At 42.9% G+C, this 19796-nt stretch overlaps 1 long non-coding RNA gene across 2 annotated transcripts; it reads left to right on the forward strand.

Annotated features, from left to right (window-relative positions):
• The first annotated feature begins 4556 nt into the window (after positions 1-4556).
• Positions 4557-19592, forward strand: LOC124263288. Of its 2 annotated transcripts, none has more exons than XR_006894804.1 (3): positions 4557-4567; positions 7703-7707; positions 19432-19592. It is a non-coding gene; the product is annotated as an uncharacterized LOC124263288 (long non-coding RNA). The 2 variants fall into 2 exon arrangements; XR_006894803.1 differs by lacking the exons at positions 4557-4567; positions 7703-7707 and adding exons at positions 5036-5045; positions 17184-17189.
• The last annotated feature ends 204 nt before the right edge of the window (positions 19593-19796 follow it).

The following is a 19796-nucleotide window of genomic DNA, read 5'->3' on the forward strand; positions in this document are numbered from 1 at the left end:
TACAATCAAAGATGGTACAAGCATTTTGGAAAGAGATAAAAGAGTTAGTTTTGAATACATTATAAACAGAGTAGGCTGCCTTAGATGCTTGTGTTGCCAAACTTTTACACGCTGTTGCCCAATTCAACCTTGAGGAAAATATCAATCCAAGATATTTATAATATGAAACACAATTAAGTTTTACATTTCCATAGTACCATTTTTCTTCCTTTTAAAACACCGCCATTTCTAAAAGACAATAACATTTGTTTTTCTAAATTCACACTTAAACCCCATCTCGTGCAAAATTCATGAAGAACATTTAACTGTTGCTGAAGACCAATGATTGTGTAAGAGAACATATTAATATCATCTGCAAATAATAACATCATAATATCCTCAATATCTGGAGATATAAAAACACCATGTTTACATTTATTATGAATTTCTGCGGCAAGTTCGTTAATGAAAAGAATAAAAAGAAGCGGACTTAAAATGCATCCTTGCCGTACACCTGAACTAGTGAAAAACATATCAGTTTTGCAATTTCCAATCTTTACACAGGATCTAACGGATGAATACATATTATGCAGAAGATTGTACATTTTTCCATGTCAACCTGTTTTTAACAACATATATAAAAGTTTTGAACGATCTACATAATCGAAAGCCTTTCTAAAATGAACAAAGGCACAGGAAAATCGTCCCTTTGGCCTTGAGAGGTCTTTGGCCTTTAGAACAGAGAATTTGAATGTAAATATATTGTCCACTGTGGAATAGCCGGGTCTGAAGCCAGCTTGAGCTTCTGTTAATATATCATTCAGATCAGTCCATGCACGAAGACGTTTATCTAGGATGGATGTGAATATTTTTCCTGATACATTTAAAAGCGATATACCCCTATAATTGTTGGGATCAGCTGTAGGTCCTGATTTAAGTAATGGTATAATTATTGCAGTATTCCAAGATTCAGGAAATATGCCAGTACTCAATATTGCGTTAAACAATGGATTTAGAAAACACAACAATGATGCGTGTCCTAACTTGAAGAATTCAGGAGGAATTCCGTCATCTCCGGGAGATTTTCCAATTTTCAACTTCTTGATAGCCTAAGTAATTTCTAGATCAGAGATAGGATCAGACAGTAACTGATCTATGCCACTTGAGGATACACAATCATCACACGAATGTTCAGCTATGAAATTATTAACGTGGGAATCAAATGCTTCATCTTCTTTAGGCTTATTAGGATTTAAAAGCGATTTAAAATAGTCAATAAAAACATCAGCTGATATTGGAAAATGTTCGTTTTTTCTTCGAAAAGAGCGTTTTAAAATGTTCCAAAATTTCTTGCAATCACCAGATCTAGCAGCCTGGCACAAGTCATCTGCCAACTGTTTTCCTAGATTTTCCTTTTTCTTAGCACATGTTGATTTAAATTTATTTCTAGCTTCCACATATTTTTGCAGATTTTTCTTACAGGTATATCTGCGAAATAAGTCTTACCCCACTGTATCTCGTTTTCCCCTGTCCTGCCTGAATTAAGGGCTAACGACGTGTTTAGGTAAGGAATTCTCATTGGTATATTCTGGTCATTTTCAGACAAGTGTACACAACACAACATTATCATTCACATCTGTGTGCATTTATTTGATAGTTATTCTAGGCATCTAACATATTTTCCCAGTTCTATATGGCACAACAATGTCTAAATACACTTTGTTTACTTTAAGCAAACAGATGAATATACGAATATTCTGTGATTTGTCTTACTGAAAGAAGCGATACCATTCCAAAACAATTCTCACTGCAACATAAGGTGCTTGTAGAACGTTTTAAGGTTCTGTTTCTGTTACTGAGAGAGAACTTAATGAATAATTGAGTTTTTCCGGAAATGTGTCATTTTAACTCCGATAAACAGTCACACAGTCTCCATAAATAATACTTGATGCCAAACGTTTCCGCCTAAAACCCGAACCACATCCGGCACTGACTCTAAAGTTGCAATCTGGGTTGAGCACAGTTCAGTTGAGTGTCTTGCAATATGGCCACAGCTACAATGAAACTAATGGTTTGGTGGATCACACTGCGTATGTGTCTGTGTCATCAGCCCCCAAACCCTTTCCTGCGTCATGAAAGAATCTCATTTCAACTGGACAGCCGGACGTCCATGGCTGATCTGTCAGGTCCTGTCTTCAGCCACGTCAGCAAAGTAAAGTGTACCCTGATATGCTTTGAAAACACCTCCTGCACATCTGTGTTCTACTGGAAAAGCGAGGGGAAGTGTAGAACTACTACCGCACCACAAGCACCTGCTGAACAAGGTGGGCATGGCAACGCAACCATACAAGAACCAAAGGTAAACAGACATGATTCAAAGAGCAACGCCACCATACAAGATCCACAGGTAAACAGACATGATTCAAAGGTCAACAGACCAGATCCCAAGATCAACAGACCAGATCCCCAAAACAAGGTCACCAAACAGGATCCAAAGATCAAGGTCTACTATGGCGTTCTAAGAAACGTGAGTAGCACCATTGTCGTTATTCAGTACTAAATGTGGTCAAGGGCGGTGGAATGTTGTTTGTTGTTGTTTGGTGTTCAACACAATATTCCAGCTATACGGCGGCTTTCTGTAAATATTCCAGTCTGAACCACACAAGCCAGTGGTCAACGGCATGAGAATGGGTCTACGCAATTGGGATACATATGCTAACCAATTCACCCTGACCACCCGATCCCGTTAGTCGCTTCTTGCAACAACCGTGGGTTACTGAAGACCAATTCTAACCCGGATAAGGGAGAGAGAAACATACAAAACCTTGCATACGAAAGAATAAAGGTGAGGTGAAATTGGGTTTAACATCGTGCTTGAGAGTATTTTGCTCATATGACGACGTGCATGCGTGTGTATGCGTATGTGCGTCTGCTTGTACTAGCCCAGACTGAGGCTGGTTTTATAGTGCTAGCCCACTGAGACACCATGCCGCAGTCAGACACATTATACTGACACCGAGCCAACCAGTCCTTGATGTACCCACTAATGCCGAGCGCCAGGCAGGGACCAACAAGTACCATATTTTAACGTCTTTTGGTATGACACGAAAGAATAGACTTGAGCACTGCTGTGTGAGTACTGCGACAAATGAAGGTCGCATTTGGTCCCTGTTCCTGAATTCTAATCACTTATAAGCGATGCATCCTGACTAGCCGAAGGCAACGAGTATATGATATTTGCATGTTCCTTTTATGTGGCGAGTTGTCCTTGATGCACGTGTGGTACCTGCTACAGGCCCTGCCCAGTTCCGCTTGATCGCAGTGAAATTTTAGTTTTAAACTCACTCACAACACACCCTGCTTATACACGTGCATGAAACCCACTCTAGAGTTGATTTTAACAATGGCACAACGTCAATATGGTGTCCTGGATATTGTTTCTGCCAACCACTGACGTTCACTAAGAAATATACATTTCGGTGAGTAATACCTGCGTGAGGTAAACCTGTGTGAGTGAGTGAGTGAGAGAGTGATTGAGTAAGTGAGTAGGCTTTTACACCGCCCTTAGCAATATCCCAGCAATGTCACGGCGGGGGACACCAGTAAAGGTCTTCCAAAACTGTACCCAAGTGGAGAATCGAACCCAGATCTTAGGCATGACGAGCGAACGCTTTATCCACTAGGCATCTCCGCCGTCCGAGATTATGTAATATGCCCTCTGAACCAGTAAACTTACAAGTAGTGATCTAAATATGTTTTGTCAATTTATTTGTTTGTTTAACGCCACACTCAGCAACTGTCGAGTTGAATAACGGCGGTCCGCAAAAGAACCAATTTGCACAGGTAACCCAGTGACTGACACGGCGATCCACTTACATGAACTATATTTAAATCGATGGTTTTAAAGAATATTTTTAAGTGAAGAGGATGTATTCGCATGAGACTAGCTGCATACGAGCGAATAGACTTCGCGATGCTGGCCAATGTTTGGAGGAAAGAGCGGCTGGTTGAAAGACGACATAGTCCTGCCGGGCACTTGGCCTTAAAGGCACAATGTCACACAATTCGACAATATGTTGGCCTCTATTTTATATATTGGGGTCGCATGTACTCACTTTAGCTTCCTGTTGATGCAGTAAAAGACTTATTATCCCTTACGTCTTGCCTGAAATCGATAACTGAAACTTCGAGGCGAACAGCTTCCAAATAGATAATACTTGCCATATATGGAATGTAAACGTTTGCTCCATACATCGATAACTGCCGCAGGGGGTGTTGAGGGGTTTTGCCGAACTGCTTTCAATAACAAGTTGCGTTATAGTGTTCCAAGAGACATACCGCTATAGGGTTCGCTTGAAATAATGGTCGCCCGGTAGAGGGCGCGAGAGTCGAATAAATGCAACGTTGCATTAATTCATTCGAACTTTAAAATTTAATATTGTAATCCCTATACGTAATTTTGTTTTGAATAAATTATGTGGTAGCTTCCCTGAGGGCTAATAGTTCGTATTATTGAGAGAAATGCATAATGTACTATTTCAAAACAAGAAAGCGCACACACACGCGCACGCACACAAAACATGTAACTGTTGATACAACTCACCAAATAGTTGTACTCAGTGGCAAAAGTTATTATGACATGGAATTCTTTCTTCGGTAATTTTGTGAAAGAATTTTTCGATTTGAGTGAAAGAGTGTTTATGGTTGCTTTAATCTCAGTCACTCACTCAACCATCCTGCCACTCGCTCACTCACTCACTCTCCCACTCACTCACTTACTCATCCACAAAGAGTGTTAAAATTGTCGAAGAAACACAACCAAGCATTTTTGAATTGCACGAATATAAATACATGTAGTTGACAATGTTTCAAACCGGTACCTCTGTCATTGTTCGTCGATTCAACGTGTTAGAAAACACTATTTGGCACACTTATGGCGACATTTTTAACCAAGCAATGAAGGTATCAACCGTCCCCATGGCCGCCTTCCAGTTTCGACCCTCTAGGACTCGAACTTCTGGCACAGGTTTTAGCCAGCAACTGAATTCTGAAGCGAGAACATCAACGTCGAAGTCTCCATTGAAGAAGAAAACACTGACGATGGGGAACGCGTAAGTGGAAAAGAGTTCTCCTTATCGGGGAATCAAGTTTCCTTCTTTACCGAGCCTACGGTAGGACTCATTGTGTTTCAACGTGGTGACGTGAGAACACAAGCTGCTCAAAGTTTCGAGGATACAGAATCTCACTATACTTTATGTGTCCCATGAATACCGTATCTGTCTCGGGGCATTTTCAGTTCACGATCATGTGTAGATTTAGAAACCAATCTTTTCCAGATTATCCAACCTATGGTGTGGATTTACTTCAAGGAAATTGACTTGTACCTGATCTACTAAAATGACAAGAAGCGGTTTCAGGAGGCAGAAGTTGTCTGTAAGAACCTACCAGGAGACACCTCCCTCTTTCAAGTAGACAGCCAGAAGAAACAAGACATCGCCGTCAGACTAGTGGAACACTCTGGTATTTACCTACAGCACTGAGTGAGTGAGTGAGTGGATGAGTGGATGATTGAGTGCGTGATTGGATGGTTCAGTGATTGAGTGCGTGATTGGATGGTTCAGTGATTGAGTGCGTGATTGGATGGTTCAGTGATTCAGAGCGTGATTAGATGGTGCAGTAATTGAGTGCCTGATCGGATGGCTCATTGATTGAGTGCCTGATTGGATGGTTCAGTGATTGAGTGAGTAACTGAGTGAGTTATTAATTGAGTGATTGTGATTCAGTGATTGACTGAGTGAGTGGTAGGATGGGTGAATGCGTAGTAGGGTGGTTGAGTGAGTGAGTTTAAAATCACCTTTAACAGTATTTCAGTCATATGCTGACATGTCGGATTGGTCTGGAATTTGTTTTTGATAAGATATGTCTTAGATACTGACAATATTAGTGATACACACAGATGTGGTCCTTGCAAACCTATAGTCGGGGCCCGCGGGAATCGAACCCACAATAACAGGTTAATGGCACGCCTACAGGATACTGTGCACATATATACAAGTGCGGCGCTTGAGATGCCCCCTGTGCCGGTTCGTGAGAGGATGCAGATGAATGATGTAGAAACTGAATTTCATACCAGTACTACATTCCGTACATACTGCCCGGGAGGGGCTGCTTTTTTAACGGTTCGTCTCCACAATTACAAAATATTTCATTTTTGTTTAAATTATCTTGTTAAGTTCGTTATGTGATCATAAAAAAATATTTTAATCCAGTTTCAAACTGAAGATGTTAAGTATGTCATGTGTTTATGGACAAAATGACATTTAATTTTTAGCTCAAGAAAAGATCTTCATCGGCGTGTACTATGACATTCCTGGTGGCTGGACGTACATGGACGGGTCGTCGGCCAAGTACACCAACTGGGCTCCCGGGAAGGCCAATTTTCCGCAGTTTGCACGGTCAGCGATGCTGGTTAAAAAGAATAGTTACAAGTGGAAGACTACTAGCTTTGAAGAGAAGACAGGTTGGATTTGTCAAAAAAAAAGCCCCAAAACTAAACTGATGGGGCAAGTGGCAGGAGTGACTGATCGAGTGAGTTGGGTTTTACGGCGCTTTTAGCAATATTCCAGCAATATCACGGCGGGGGACACCAGAAATAGGTTGCACACATTGTGCCCATGTGGGGAATTGAGCCCGGGTCTTCGGCGTGACAGGCGAACGCTTTAACCACTAGGCTATCCCACCGCCGCAAGTGGCAGGATTCTGTGGGGATAGTGAGTGGGTGAGTATGGTTTTACGGCGCATTTAGCAAAATTCCAGCAATATCACGGCGGGGACACCAGAAATAGGCTTCACCTGTGGGGATAGAAAGGCAGACTTGAGAGACCAAGGCGGGGGTAATGTTATGTAAGCGAGTGTGGTTTTATTGGTTTTATGTTTTACAGTTTACCAATATCCTAGCAATGTCATGCCCGAAAATGGGCTCACACAATGTACCTGTGTGGGGAATCGAACCCGAGTCTTCGGCGTGACGAGCGAACTCTTTAGCTCTTGAGCCGCACCACCGCCATAATAATAAGTATATTTGTTAGGGAGAACATACATAGTTTTATGTTGTTTTCTTAATTATATACACGTACTATGGTGAACCCATGTTGATAATATACTCGTGTATACTGTGGCACTTGACGTGCTGCTAATAAGACAATAAATTGGGCATAATCCATGTGTTGAGTATCGTTGCGGTGTTCAGACGTGACCACGTGTGGCGTCATCACGTTGCCAGATAATCTGTAGTCACTGTTTAATTCATTTGATCAAAAGATTACATTTTGGGGGTAGTTCTCAGGTATTACAGTCAAACATGTTGTTGATAATGGTTGTCTTGAGAATTGACATATGACATATGAATTCGTGAACACATGATATCATGACTATTTGATGTGATCCATACGATATCCATGATAGAATGATGTAGTCGGAATCCTGCAATAGACATTCATCTTGGAAGGATTGGTTGGTTGGCTGTTTAACGCCGTACTATTCCAGCTATATGGCGGCGGTCTGTTAATAATCGAGTCTGCACCAGACAATCTAGTGATCATGTACGCAATTGGGATATTATGAGATGTGTCAACCAAGTCAGCGAGCCTGACTACCCGATCCCGTTAGTCGTCTCTTACGACGAGCATGGGTCCAACCTGGAATTGGTTTCCTGTAGATTTAGAAAGGGTTTTTTATCGCGTTCATACTTTTTATCGTTCCGTTCCCCAGTCAAAGAAATGAGTTGCATCATTTATGACACAAAACCCCCTTGTAAACCCCAGGGTCTAGATTTTCGAAGCTCTCATAGCGTTAAGATAGTCGCGAGTGCCATACATTAACATTAACTTACGACTATCTTAGCGCTAAGTGAGCTTCGAAAATCTAGACCCAGGTTCATGCACCAGTGTCATGACCCCCATTTTTCAGGGTGAGTGAGTGAATTCACCTTGAACATGACATCTGCGTTATTTTAGCCACATTGCTACGAGACCAAGTAAATCATATGCAATGTTATATCAAAAAGTGTAATTGTTATACGCATAAAAGAATGGTGTGAAATATACAACTGTTGAAAACACGGAGAGAAAGACATCAGCTACAAGTGAGTGAGTGAGGTACGCCGCTTCCAGCAATATTCCAGCAACATCACTGCTGGGGACACATTCCAACAACCAGCAACAATTAAGTGAGAGAGTCAGGTTGAACGCCGATAACAGCAATATGACAGCAATATCACAGCTGGTGACACATTTCAGCAACCAGCAACCAGTGAGTGAGTCAGGTTGAACGCCGATTACAGCAATTTGACAGCGATATGACTGCTGGTGACACATTCCAGCAACCAGCAAAACGTGAGAGTGTCAGGTTCTACGCCGATTACAGCAATTTGACAGCGATATGACTGCTGGTGACACATTCCAGCAACCAGCAACATGTGAGAGAGTCAGGTTGAACGCCGATTACAGCAATATGACAGCAATATCACTGCTGGGGACACATTCCAGCAACCAGCAACAAGTGAGAGAGTCAAGATGTACGCCGAATACAGCAATTTAACAGCAATATGACAGCTGGGGACACATTCAAGCAACCAGCAACAAGCGAGAGAGTCAGGTTGTACGCCGATTACAGCAATATGACAGCAATATGACTGCTGGGGACACATTCCAGCGACCAGCAACAAGTTAGAGAGTCAGGCTGTACGCCGATTACAGCAATTCGACAGCAATAAGAAAGCTGGTGATACATTCCAGCAACCAGCAACACGTGAGAGAGAGAGGTTGTACGCCGATTACAGCAATTTGACAGCAATATGACTGTCTGGGACACATTGCAGCAGCCAGCAACAAGTGAAAGAGTCAGGTTGTACGCCGATTACAGCAATTTGACAGCAATATGACAGCTGGGGACACATTGAAGCAACCAGCAACAAGTGAGAGAGTCAGGTTGTACGCCGATTACAGCAATTCGACAGCAATAAGAAAGCTGGTGATATATTCCAGCAACCAGCAACACGTGAGAGAGAAAGGTTGTACGCCGATTACAGCAATTTGACAGCAATATGACTGCCTGGGACACATTACAGCAGCCAGCAACAAGCGATAGTGTCAGGTTGAACGCCGATTACAGCAATTTGACAGCAATGTGACTGCTGGTGACACATTCAAGCAACCAGCAACAAGTGAGAGAGTCAGGTTGAACGCCGATTACAGCAATATGACATCAATATGACTGCTGGGGACACATTCCAGCAACCAGCAACAAGAGAGAGAGTCAGGTTGCACGCCGATTACAGCAATTTGACAGCAATATGACTGCTGGGGACACATTCCAGCAATCAGCAACACGTGAGAGAGTCAGGCTGTACGCCGATTACAGCAATATTCCAGCAATATGACTGTTCGGGACACATTCCAGCAACCAGCAACACGTCAGAGAGTCAGGTTGGACACCGATTACAGCAATGTTCCAGCAATATCACTGCTGGGGACACATTCCAGCAACCAGCAACAAGTGAGAAAGTCAGGGTGAACGCCGATTACAGCAATATGACAGCAATATGACTGCTGGTGACACATTCAAGCAACCAGCAAAATGTGAGAAAGTCAGGTCGCACGCCGATTACAGCAATATGACAGCAGTATCACTGCTGGGGACACATTCCAGCAACCAGCAACACGTGAGAGAGTCAGGATGTACGCCGACTACAGCAATTTGACAGCAATATGATTGCTGGGGACACATTCCAGCAACCAGCAACAAGTGAAAGAGTCAGGTTGAACGCCGATTACATGAATATTCCAGCAATATGACTGCTGGGGACACATTCCAGCAACCAGCAACACGTCAGAGAGTCAGGTTGTACGCCGATTACAGCAATATTCCAGCAATATGACTGCTGAGGACACATTCCAGCAACCAGGAACATTTGAGAGAGTCAGGTTGTACGCCGATTACAGCAATATGACAGCAATATGATTGCTGGGGACACATTCCAGCAACCAGGAACATGTGAGAGAGTCAGGTTGTACGCCGATTACAGCAATATAACAGCAATATGACGGCGAGGGACTCATGCCAGCAACCAATCCTGAGCCACCTACCTGTCATACTGGGGAGTCTGTCTCTCTCTCTGTCTCTCTCTCTCTCTGTCTCTCTCTCTGTCTGTCTCTCTCTCTCACACACTCTCTCCAACTCTCTTTCTCTATCTCTCTCCCTCCCTCCCTCCCTCCCTCCCTCTCTCTCTGTCTGTCTCTCTCTCTCACACTCTCTCACACTCTCTCTCTATCTCTCTCACTCTCTCTCTCTCAATCTATCTCTCTCTCTATCTCTCTCTCTCTGTCTCTCTCTCTCTCTCTCTCTCTCTCTCTCTCTATATATATATATATATATATATATATTCCAGCAGCATGTATGTCATTGAGTCTGGACCAGACAATCCAGTGATCAACACCATTAACATCGATCAACGCAATTGGGGTAGGATGACTGTGCCAGGATCAAGGGAACCTGAGCTGAAGAAGGGCCTAACAAGCCTGACTGTGCAAGGATCAAGGGAACCTGAGCTGATGATGGGCCTGGCCAAACTGACTGTGCCAGGATCAAGGGAACCTGAGCTGATGATGAGCCTAACAAGCCTGACTGTGCCAGGATCAAGGGAACCTGAGCTGAAGAAGGGCCTAACAAGCCTGACTGTGCAAGGATCAAGGGAACCTGAGCTGAAGAAGGGCCTAACAAGCCTGACTGTGCAAGGATCAAGGGAACCTGAGCTGAAGATGGGCCTGGCCAAACTGACTGTGCCAGGATCAAGGGAACCTGAGCTGATGATGAGCCTAACAAGCCTGACTGTGCCAGGATCAAGGGAACCTGAGCTGAAGAAGGGCCTAACAAGCCTGACTGTGCAAGGATCAAGGGAACCTGAGCTGATGATGGGCCTGGCCAAACTGACTGTGCCAGGATCAAGGGAACCTGAGCTGAAGAAGGGCCTAACAAGCCTGACTGTGCAAGGATCAAGGGAACCTGAGCTGATGATGAGCCTAACAAGCCTGACTGTGCCAGGATCAAGGGAACCTGAGCTGAAGAAAGGCCTAACAAGCCTGACTGTGCAAGGATCAAGGGAACCTGAGCTGAAGAAGGGCCTAACAAACCTGACTGTGCAAGGATCAAGGGAACCTGAGCTGAAGATGGGCCTGGCCAAACTGACTGTGCCAGGATCAAGGGAACCTGAGCTGATGATGAGCCTAACAAGCCTGACTGTGCCAGGATCAAGGGAACCTGAGCTGAAAGAGGGCCTAACAAGCCTGACTGTGCAAGGATCAAGGGAACCTGAGCTGATGATGGGCCTGGCCAAACTGACTGTGCCAGGATCAAGGGAACCTGAGCTGAAGAAGGGCCTAACAAGCCTGACTGTGCAAGGATCAAGGGAACCTGAGCTGATGATGAGCCTAACAAGCCTGACTGTGCCAGGATCAAGGGAACCTGAGCTGAAGAAAGGCCTAACAAGCCTGACTGTGCAAGGATCAAGGGAACCTGAGCTGAAGAAGGGCCTAATATAACAAACCTGACTGTGCAAGGATCAAGGGAACCTGAGCTGAAGATGGGCCTGGCCAAACTGACTGTGCCAGGATCAAGGGAACCTGAGCTGATGATGAGCCTAACAAGCCTGACTGTGCCAGGATCAAGGGAACCTGAGCTGAAAGAGGGCCTAACAAGCCTGACTGTGCAAGGATCAAGGGAACCTGAGCTGATGATGGGCCTGGCCAAACTGACTGTGCCAGGATCAAGGGAACCTGAGCTGAAGAAGGGCCTAACAAGCCTGACTGTGCCAGGATCAAGGGAACCTGAGCTGATGATGAGCCTAACAAGCCTGACTGTGCCAGGATCAAGGGAACCTGAGCTGATGATCCCTGCCAGATGTCAACTTTTAAATACTAGAACCAAGTTGTATGCTGTTTATGAACCATTATTACCCATACGGGTGAGGAGATCCCGTGTAATATCTTTTTGATATTTGCACAGAGTGCAATTTAGTGATTCTCGACGTTGATTGGTTGATCATATATTTGTACATTTTCATTGGATGCCGTAACTACTTTCACACACTACGTTCATTTATAAAGTTTCATCGATTCATTGATAAATTGACCGTGATGTAATCGCACTTATTCGAGATTAAAAACAGAACAAAAGCAACATCCAGGATTTCGATTTTGATGCTAATTTAATGTTTCATTTCATACTTCATTAACAATACAGCGTCGTGTACTTAACATGTTTTGTAATAAAAAAAATGTCTAAAATTGATAATCATATTAAAGTCGTCTTTGAAAGCAAACATGGCTACCCAGTTAACGCCAATCAAAGTCAATGACCTGGTCAAGGTGGACGGAGACATTACAGGACGTGTAACAAGAATAACACAACCGCTAAATTCCTTTCCCGTGTATGTGATAAACACGGAATATTGAGAAATGGAAGTTGCAAGGTACAGACTGAAAGTAATGCTGGAAACAATCGCGAGCGAGTCGGCTTCTCACCAAAGTCCCCACCTGTCCCAGAGTGTCATAAATGATTTGCTACAAGATGATTTTTTTTAACCCCAAATCGAAAACAAAACTTTTGACAGGTTTGTTCCTGTTTATGCCCATGACATTGATAACTTTTTGGCTGCGACCGAAAACAAAAACACAATGAAAACGACAAAATTGGACATAAATCTTGTTTATACATTTCTTCGCGAGAGTCTTAATGATCCAAGACAACTTGATGAACTTGCCCCCCATGAACTGAACACAATCCTGTGTAAAATTTTCATATCGGCAAGGAAATCTGATGGTTCGGAGTATGAACCGTCTTCCCTCCGGGGAATAAAGGGTAGCGTTGAACGCTATTTGAAACGTAATGGCTACTCACATGTGTTAGCCGAGTCAATGCATTTCATGAAACATAGGGAGGTTTTGAAATCAAAACTCAAGTCATTAGAAAAACAAGGTAAAGGAAACCTGCCATTCCGTGCTGATCCTGTATCTGTCACTGAATTACAGAAACTCCGTGAATGTGGCCAACTAGGCACCAGCACGTCAGATTCTATTTTAAACACATTATGGTGGACCAACACGGTTTATTTTGGCTTGAGATCGGCGACGCCGCACAGGCGTATGTAATGGGGTGATGTAACACTAAAAGTTGATTCAGAGAACCGAAAATATCTTCAGTATATTGAACGGCAGCGATCTTGCTCCTAAAGCATGGGCACAACCTGGGGATCTGTGTTGTCCAGTCGCTGTTTACAAGTCGTACCGTGCCTTGAGACCACTAAACTTCTCCAATGATGATCATCCATTCTATTTGGCAACAAACACCCAGGTTTGGGGTACGAACCGGGAATACTTGGTTTTAAACGTCAACCGGTTAGCAGAAATAAACTGGGATCACTGATGAAATCAATGGCAAGTGAAGTAGGGCTTTCTAATGACAAACGGTTGACAAAGCATAGCGCCAGGAAACGCATGATTCAAACTTTGTCTGACAAAGGTGTTCCAGCTCACCAGATCATGCAAGTGTCAGGGCACAAAAACGTTCAGTCCATCAACAGTTATTCCACAATGTATGAAAAACAACACCAAAACATCAACAGACTTCTGTCCTCCAACTGTGATTCAACATCACGTGACACAGGCCAGTCTCTCCCTTGCCTACAAAATGCACCAAAGCCTCAGTCGAATCAGTCCTAATCAGTCATGTCCCAGATGAATTCAGTTTCCCATGATATCCATGCTGTTCATACTCTTTTTTCTGGTCCAATTTACGGCGGAGTATTCAACTATTTCAAATGATTCTTCTTTCAACCAACCACTTGCACCGAAAAGGCGTATTTTGCCTGTTGTCGACTCGGACTCGGACTTAAGTTGGAGTTATCGTTCCTGACAAGGACACGAACGCGAGCCAAAACTAGGTCGAAGTCAAAATGTTGACAAACGTTAATTATTGTGAACCGTCTTCTTAGAAAGAAGTTCACCATTCCTGCGTTTAATTCTTCTCTTGCAGATTTTCACTGTTGTATCAGTTAACGTTGACAAAAATTGACAGGTTTTTGCTGTTTTGTATCCAACCACAGTCACCCACTTTCTGTCACGAGTTGATCTAGGCTACATATTTGCGATCTACGACTAAATATTACATATGCGAGTGTACTCGTTAAAAATGAAATTAATCTTTACAGGTGTGTGTGGGTAATAAAATCGTCATGAAACGAATTTGGAAGCTGATGAATTGTGTTGTTTTTCATACCGTTTTTTACAGTCCAATATTGGGGTTCGTATGCGATTCCATTAGGCGTGAGCCGTTTGGTTTCCTCTGCGCATTAATACGGATCAGCTGATTACGTTGTAAACACATAACGAGGTGCGGCTTTGAGTTCATAAGTACTGGTTTCTCGGTTTAATTACAGAATGGGTAATAAAAAAATAACCCACGAGGTACGAGTGATTACGGGAAATATGTCCCTCGTGAAATTAATGTTTAAGTCCCTCGCTAAAGCTCGGGGCAGTGAACATTAATTTCACTCGGGACATATTTCCCATAATCACTCGTACCTCGTGGGTTATTCTCTAATTATCAAATAGTGATGATACCAGGTGTTCCCACCGGACAGTAAACTGAAGTCCACCAGGAAATATCCACAGACACGATTGTGTGATAACCAAAGGCTGGGGCTGGAATTCTGCTCGACATAAAACTTAAATTTGGTAAGTCGTACCCGTTTCCTGCAGTCCTGTTGAGAGTGTTTCCCCCTCTCTGAATACTTTATGCATGGATGTACGTATGACCGACATGAGGCATTACTTCTTGTGTAATTTTGTTCAGGAAACATTTTGAAACATACTAGTATTCACTAAACGAAAATCAGATCAGCAAGGAGAGGAGGTCAGTGTATGCAGGTTGGGATGCTAATTTTTTTCCGAAGGTCCTCCTGTCCTCAAATGTCAAGTCCCTTCAAGGAAGTCAAGTTTTTTGGCGATTGTTATATCACTGCCTTCAGGTGTGATACTTACTATCATTTTTATAAACTGACCTGAAGTTTTGAAGATGCATATGTATATATTATTAGACAAGAATAAGCTGACACAAATTAGATTAGTTCACAAAAGAAACATGGATATGTACCCATTATCGATGCCCTGCCCCCTGCCCACCACTCGTACTTTATTCACTTATTCAGTGTGGTATATGCAAAAGTTGTATACCAGCGTCCGCTGTCACTCCGAAGACACGGGTTCGATTCCCCATATGGGCCCATTTCTGGTGTCCCACTCTGTGATATTCCTGGAATATTGCTAAAAGCGGCGTCAAACTAGACTGTTTGTACCTGAAGGATTAATTTCGTTAGAAGTGTACCGACGGATACTGTGCAACTTTAACCTTTGGAATGTGTAACATCCATCATTGAGAAGACATACCTGTCACTGATATCAGCTGGTACTGATTATTTCATGACAGACTGCAGGTTGCCTAGCAACGAACACATACTGTTGATCCAAGGTTTCGTTTGCCAAAAAGGGGGAAGAAGAAGATTGGTAGCCCCATAATAGCATGGTTCGGTGGGACATGTCGGTGAATATTATTATGAACGGTCACATTATAACCTGGTTAGAGGTGATCTTTCGGTGAACAATATGAATATCGCATCTGTTTGAGGCTGGGGGTTACAAGTATTGAAGTAATGTGTGTCATTTACTACTCTACTCCAAGGTAGCCATAGTATGACCATGGTAGCCATATATATTCTTCAACAAAAGAAACGCATCGATGCTTTTGAGTGTATTGGACCCATTATTAGAAATTTGTACTGTCATTCATTGTAACCTTGCTCATGGTTTATTCAATATTTAATTGAATACTATAGCCTGATACTATGTCTGTATTTTATTTTGCTGGTTTAAAGGAGACTCACAACTCTTTAGTCAAGGCAAATTCTAAACCGTAGCACCATGGCCTTCCCGATCACCAGGTCTAAACCTAACAGAACACTTATGGGATGAACTCCCATATTGAGGCCAATGGTGGCCATACAAAGTACTGACTTTGACGCCATCTTGTGGACTCAAATAAACAGAAACACAACAATAAAGGCTGCTGTTGTGCTGGCGGACTCTTTGTCAATAGACGTGTGAATTGTCACCTTTTTAACATTGAAATTACATGAAAATTCTTTTAAACTGACAGAGGCGTTTCTTTTTTTTAAAGAATGTATTAGCACAAAACTAAGGTGTGTTACAATCTCCAAAGGGATTGCGTCCACAGTTATTGCATCTAATATATGACACAAACATACAGTTGACACTACTGAACATGGGGATGAATATAATACTTAATAATGAACAATACAGAGTCAAACAGTTAAAACTGGGTCGGTTTATTGAATGACCACAAGCTGGTCAAGGGTTACACACATTCATGTTTTTTATTCAATGGAAATATATTACATCGTTTGCGGAAAGATACAGATAAATTGCAGTGTTCATAATTGTTCAGAAAGGTTCAAATGTGTGTCAAAAACTCCCTTTTTAACATCAGCTCTTTACCTTCCTTTAAACATCTTTGTTAACCATACGATCGCTCCGTTTTCTCTATAGATACATGATTAATGGTACTTGTTGTCTTGGACACAGAACGAGTCCTGTCATGGAAAAGTGGGAGCTTCTGAACGTTTAAGGGTCGGAAGGGGAAGTGTCCACGTGATTGAACATATCATCCCCATTCGTTCACTGATGGTGGGGTAGCCTAGTGGTCAAAGCGTTCGCTCGTCGAGCCGAAGACCCAGGTTCGATTCCCCACATGGCTACAAAGCGTGACGACCATTTCTGGTGTCCCCCGCAGTGATATTGCTTGAATATTGCTGGAATACTACTACAAGCACACTCACTCTCCATTAGTTCCCCCACTCTTTCCAAAGAATCAGATTTACCTGAGAAGGCTGAGGAATGGCGTCTTGGGGATTATTTCAACATTATTTCGATATCATTGTGATCATTCATGGCGGACAGAGGCGGCCCAGATCTCTACTGCGTGGCAGATGATTAGTAAAACGATATATCAAACGACATCAGTGTATACAGTAGGAACATCTGGTTATATTCATTGACAGTTACCAAACACACAAGTAAATGGTCATGATGTTATAGCCAGTAATGCACAATACTGGAAAAAGAATATTTGCAGTTCTAAGTACTGTATGTACGTACATGTATGTATGTATGCATGCATGTATGTATATGTTTGTATGTCTGCGTGCGTGCGTGTGTGTATGTGTGTGTGTGTGTATCTTGTTTTTTGGTCTTTGGATCTTGTATGGTTGCGTTGCCATGCCCACCTTGTTCAGGAGATGCTTGTGGTGCGGTAGTAATTCTACACTTCCCCTCACTCTTCCAGTAGAACACACATGTGCAGGAGGTGTTTTCAAAGCATACCAGGGCAGGGTACACTTTACTTTGCTGACGTGGCTAAAGACAGGACCTGACAGATCGGCCATGGACGTTCGGCTGTCCAATTGAAATGAGATTCTTTCATGACGCAGGAAAGGGTTTGGGGGCTGATGACACAGACACATACGCAGTGTGATCCACCAAAATATTAGTTTCGTTGTAGCTGTGGCCATATTGCAGGACACTCAACTGAACTGTGCTCAACCCAGATCGCAACAAAAGAGTCAGTGCCGGATGTGGTTCGGGTTTTAGGTGGAAACGTTTGGCATCAAGTATTATTTATGGAGACTGTGTGACTGTTTATTGGCGTTAAAATGATAGATTTCCGGAAAAACCCAATTATTCGTTAGGTTCTGTCTCAACAACAGAAACAGAACCTTAAAACTCTCTACAAGCACGACCGCCTCCGTGGTGTAGTGGTTAGAGCGTCCGCCCGGAGAGCGGAAGGTCGCGGGTTCGATCCCCGACCGCGTCATACCAAAAGACGTTAAAATATGGTACTTGTTGGTCCCTGCCTGGCGCTCGGCATTTATGGGTACAACAAGGACTGGTCGGCTCGGAGTCAGTATAATGTGTCTGAGTGGGGTATTCATGCTTCACTGCGGCATGGTATCTCAGTGGGCTAGCACTATAAAACCAGCTTCAGTCTGGACTAGTACAAGCAGCCGCACATACACATACACACGCATGCACGTCGTCATATGAGCGAAATATTCTCAAGCACGACGTAAAACCGAATTTCACCTCACCTCTACAAGCACCTTATGTTGCACTGAGAATTATTTTGAAATTGTATCGCTTCTTTCAGTAAGACAAATCACAGAATATTCGTTTATTCATCTGTGTGCTTAAAGTAAACAAAGTGTATTTAGACATTGTTTTGGAATTTGTGCAAACATTGTTGTGCCATATAGAACTGGGAAAATATGTTAGATGCCTAGAATAACTATCAAATAAATGCACACAGATGTGAATGATAATGTTGTGTTGTGTACACTTGTCTGAAAATGACCAGAATATACCAATGAGAATTCCTTACCTAAACACGTCGTTAGTCCTTAAAGCAGGCAGGACAGGGGAGGACGAGATACAGTGGGGTAACCGGCAGACAGCGGGAAGAGCGCGGACAGATCAGCAAGCCAGGGACAAGGGGGGCAGAGTACTGACCAACCAGTCCATCCCATCTACCGCCAAGGGTCAACCTGACTTCGCCGCCTTCCACTGGTGGCCTCTGTAGTGTAAATTGTTCGTCCGACGACGCATAGTTGTATTGCGAGAATAGAATAACCATTCTTTGTACGCCAAACTGTATTAGTCAGTTGACCTGATGTTGAATGTTAAATGAACATAAAATACAAAACGTTTTGTGGGTAACACAGATGCGTGAATAAACTCTGACATTTGTAAATTAGTAGTATTGGTACGGCTCCCATTTCCTAAGCTGTGAATACACAATGTCTTTCAGAAAGTGGCCAGATATAACGTATGGTATTTTTTATATTAAATTTTCTCAGTAATTTCCACAATACCATTTAGCAATAGGTCAAATGTAATCATTTGGGATTTCACGTCCACTGAACGCAATGTTTTACGAACGTTTCAGTCATTTGTCGCCCCACCCCCTGAGCACTGTCCCGTGGACTTTCCTGGTTCATGTTGATCATGCTTCTTGCGAGAGGGTAACGGGAATGGCATTCGTGACCAACTCGTGTTATTCCGGGACACGCCGAATGGAGGTTACGGAAACGGGCGAGTGGTCACGACTGCGGGAATGGTTGGCCAGCCTCGATGACGTTACGGAAACGTGCCGTCTTCAAGCTGTGTATAGCGCTGCTCATGATGTCATCTACATATAAAATTTACTTTATTATCATTTCAAATCAACTAACAATAATCTTAACTGCAAAATACAACCTTCTTATGTAAGAAAACCAAGTTCTACGGATAGTCAACTTGTTTATTGCAGTGAGTGTGACGTTTCGGTGTAGGTACTAACACCGTTATCAAGCAAGTGATACACAGAGTTGTAACAAGGAGAATATATACATAGCTGCATAGTGAGTATAAACAATGAACATGGTTGATGTACATTGACTTTCCATAGAACTTGGTTTTCCTTCATCTTTACAACTTCTAAAATTCCTCTCAAAGAACTCGGTAGTTCTTGGTCATGTATAAGGAACTGATCAAGCACCAAGTTACAAATTCTGAAGGATTCTTTAAGATCTTTGTGCTACTTGTGAATAGCAGTCACAAAGTGCACATACGAAGTGCTGGTTGCCAGGTCATGTT

This window comes from Haliotis rubra, unplaced genomic scaffold (genome assembly GCF_003918875.1).
Source record: "Haliotis rubra isolate DU_JTF1 unplaced genomic scaffold, ASM391887v1 Scf877, whole genome shotgun sequence".
NCBI lineage: Eukaryota > Metazoa > Mollusca > Gastropoda > Lepetellida > Haliotidae > Haliotis > Haliotis rubra.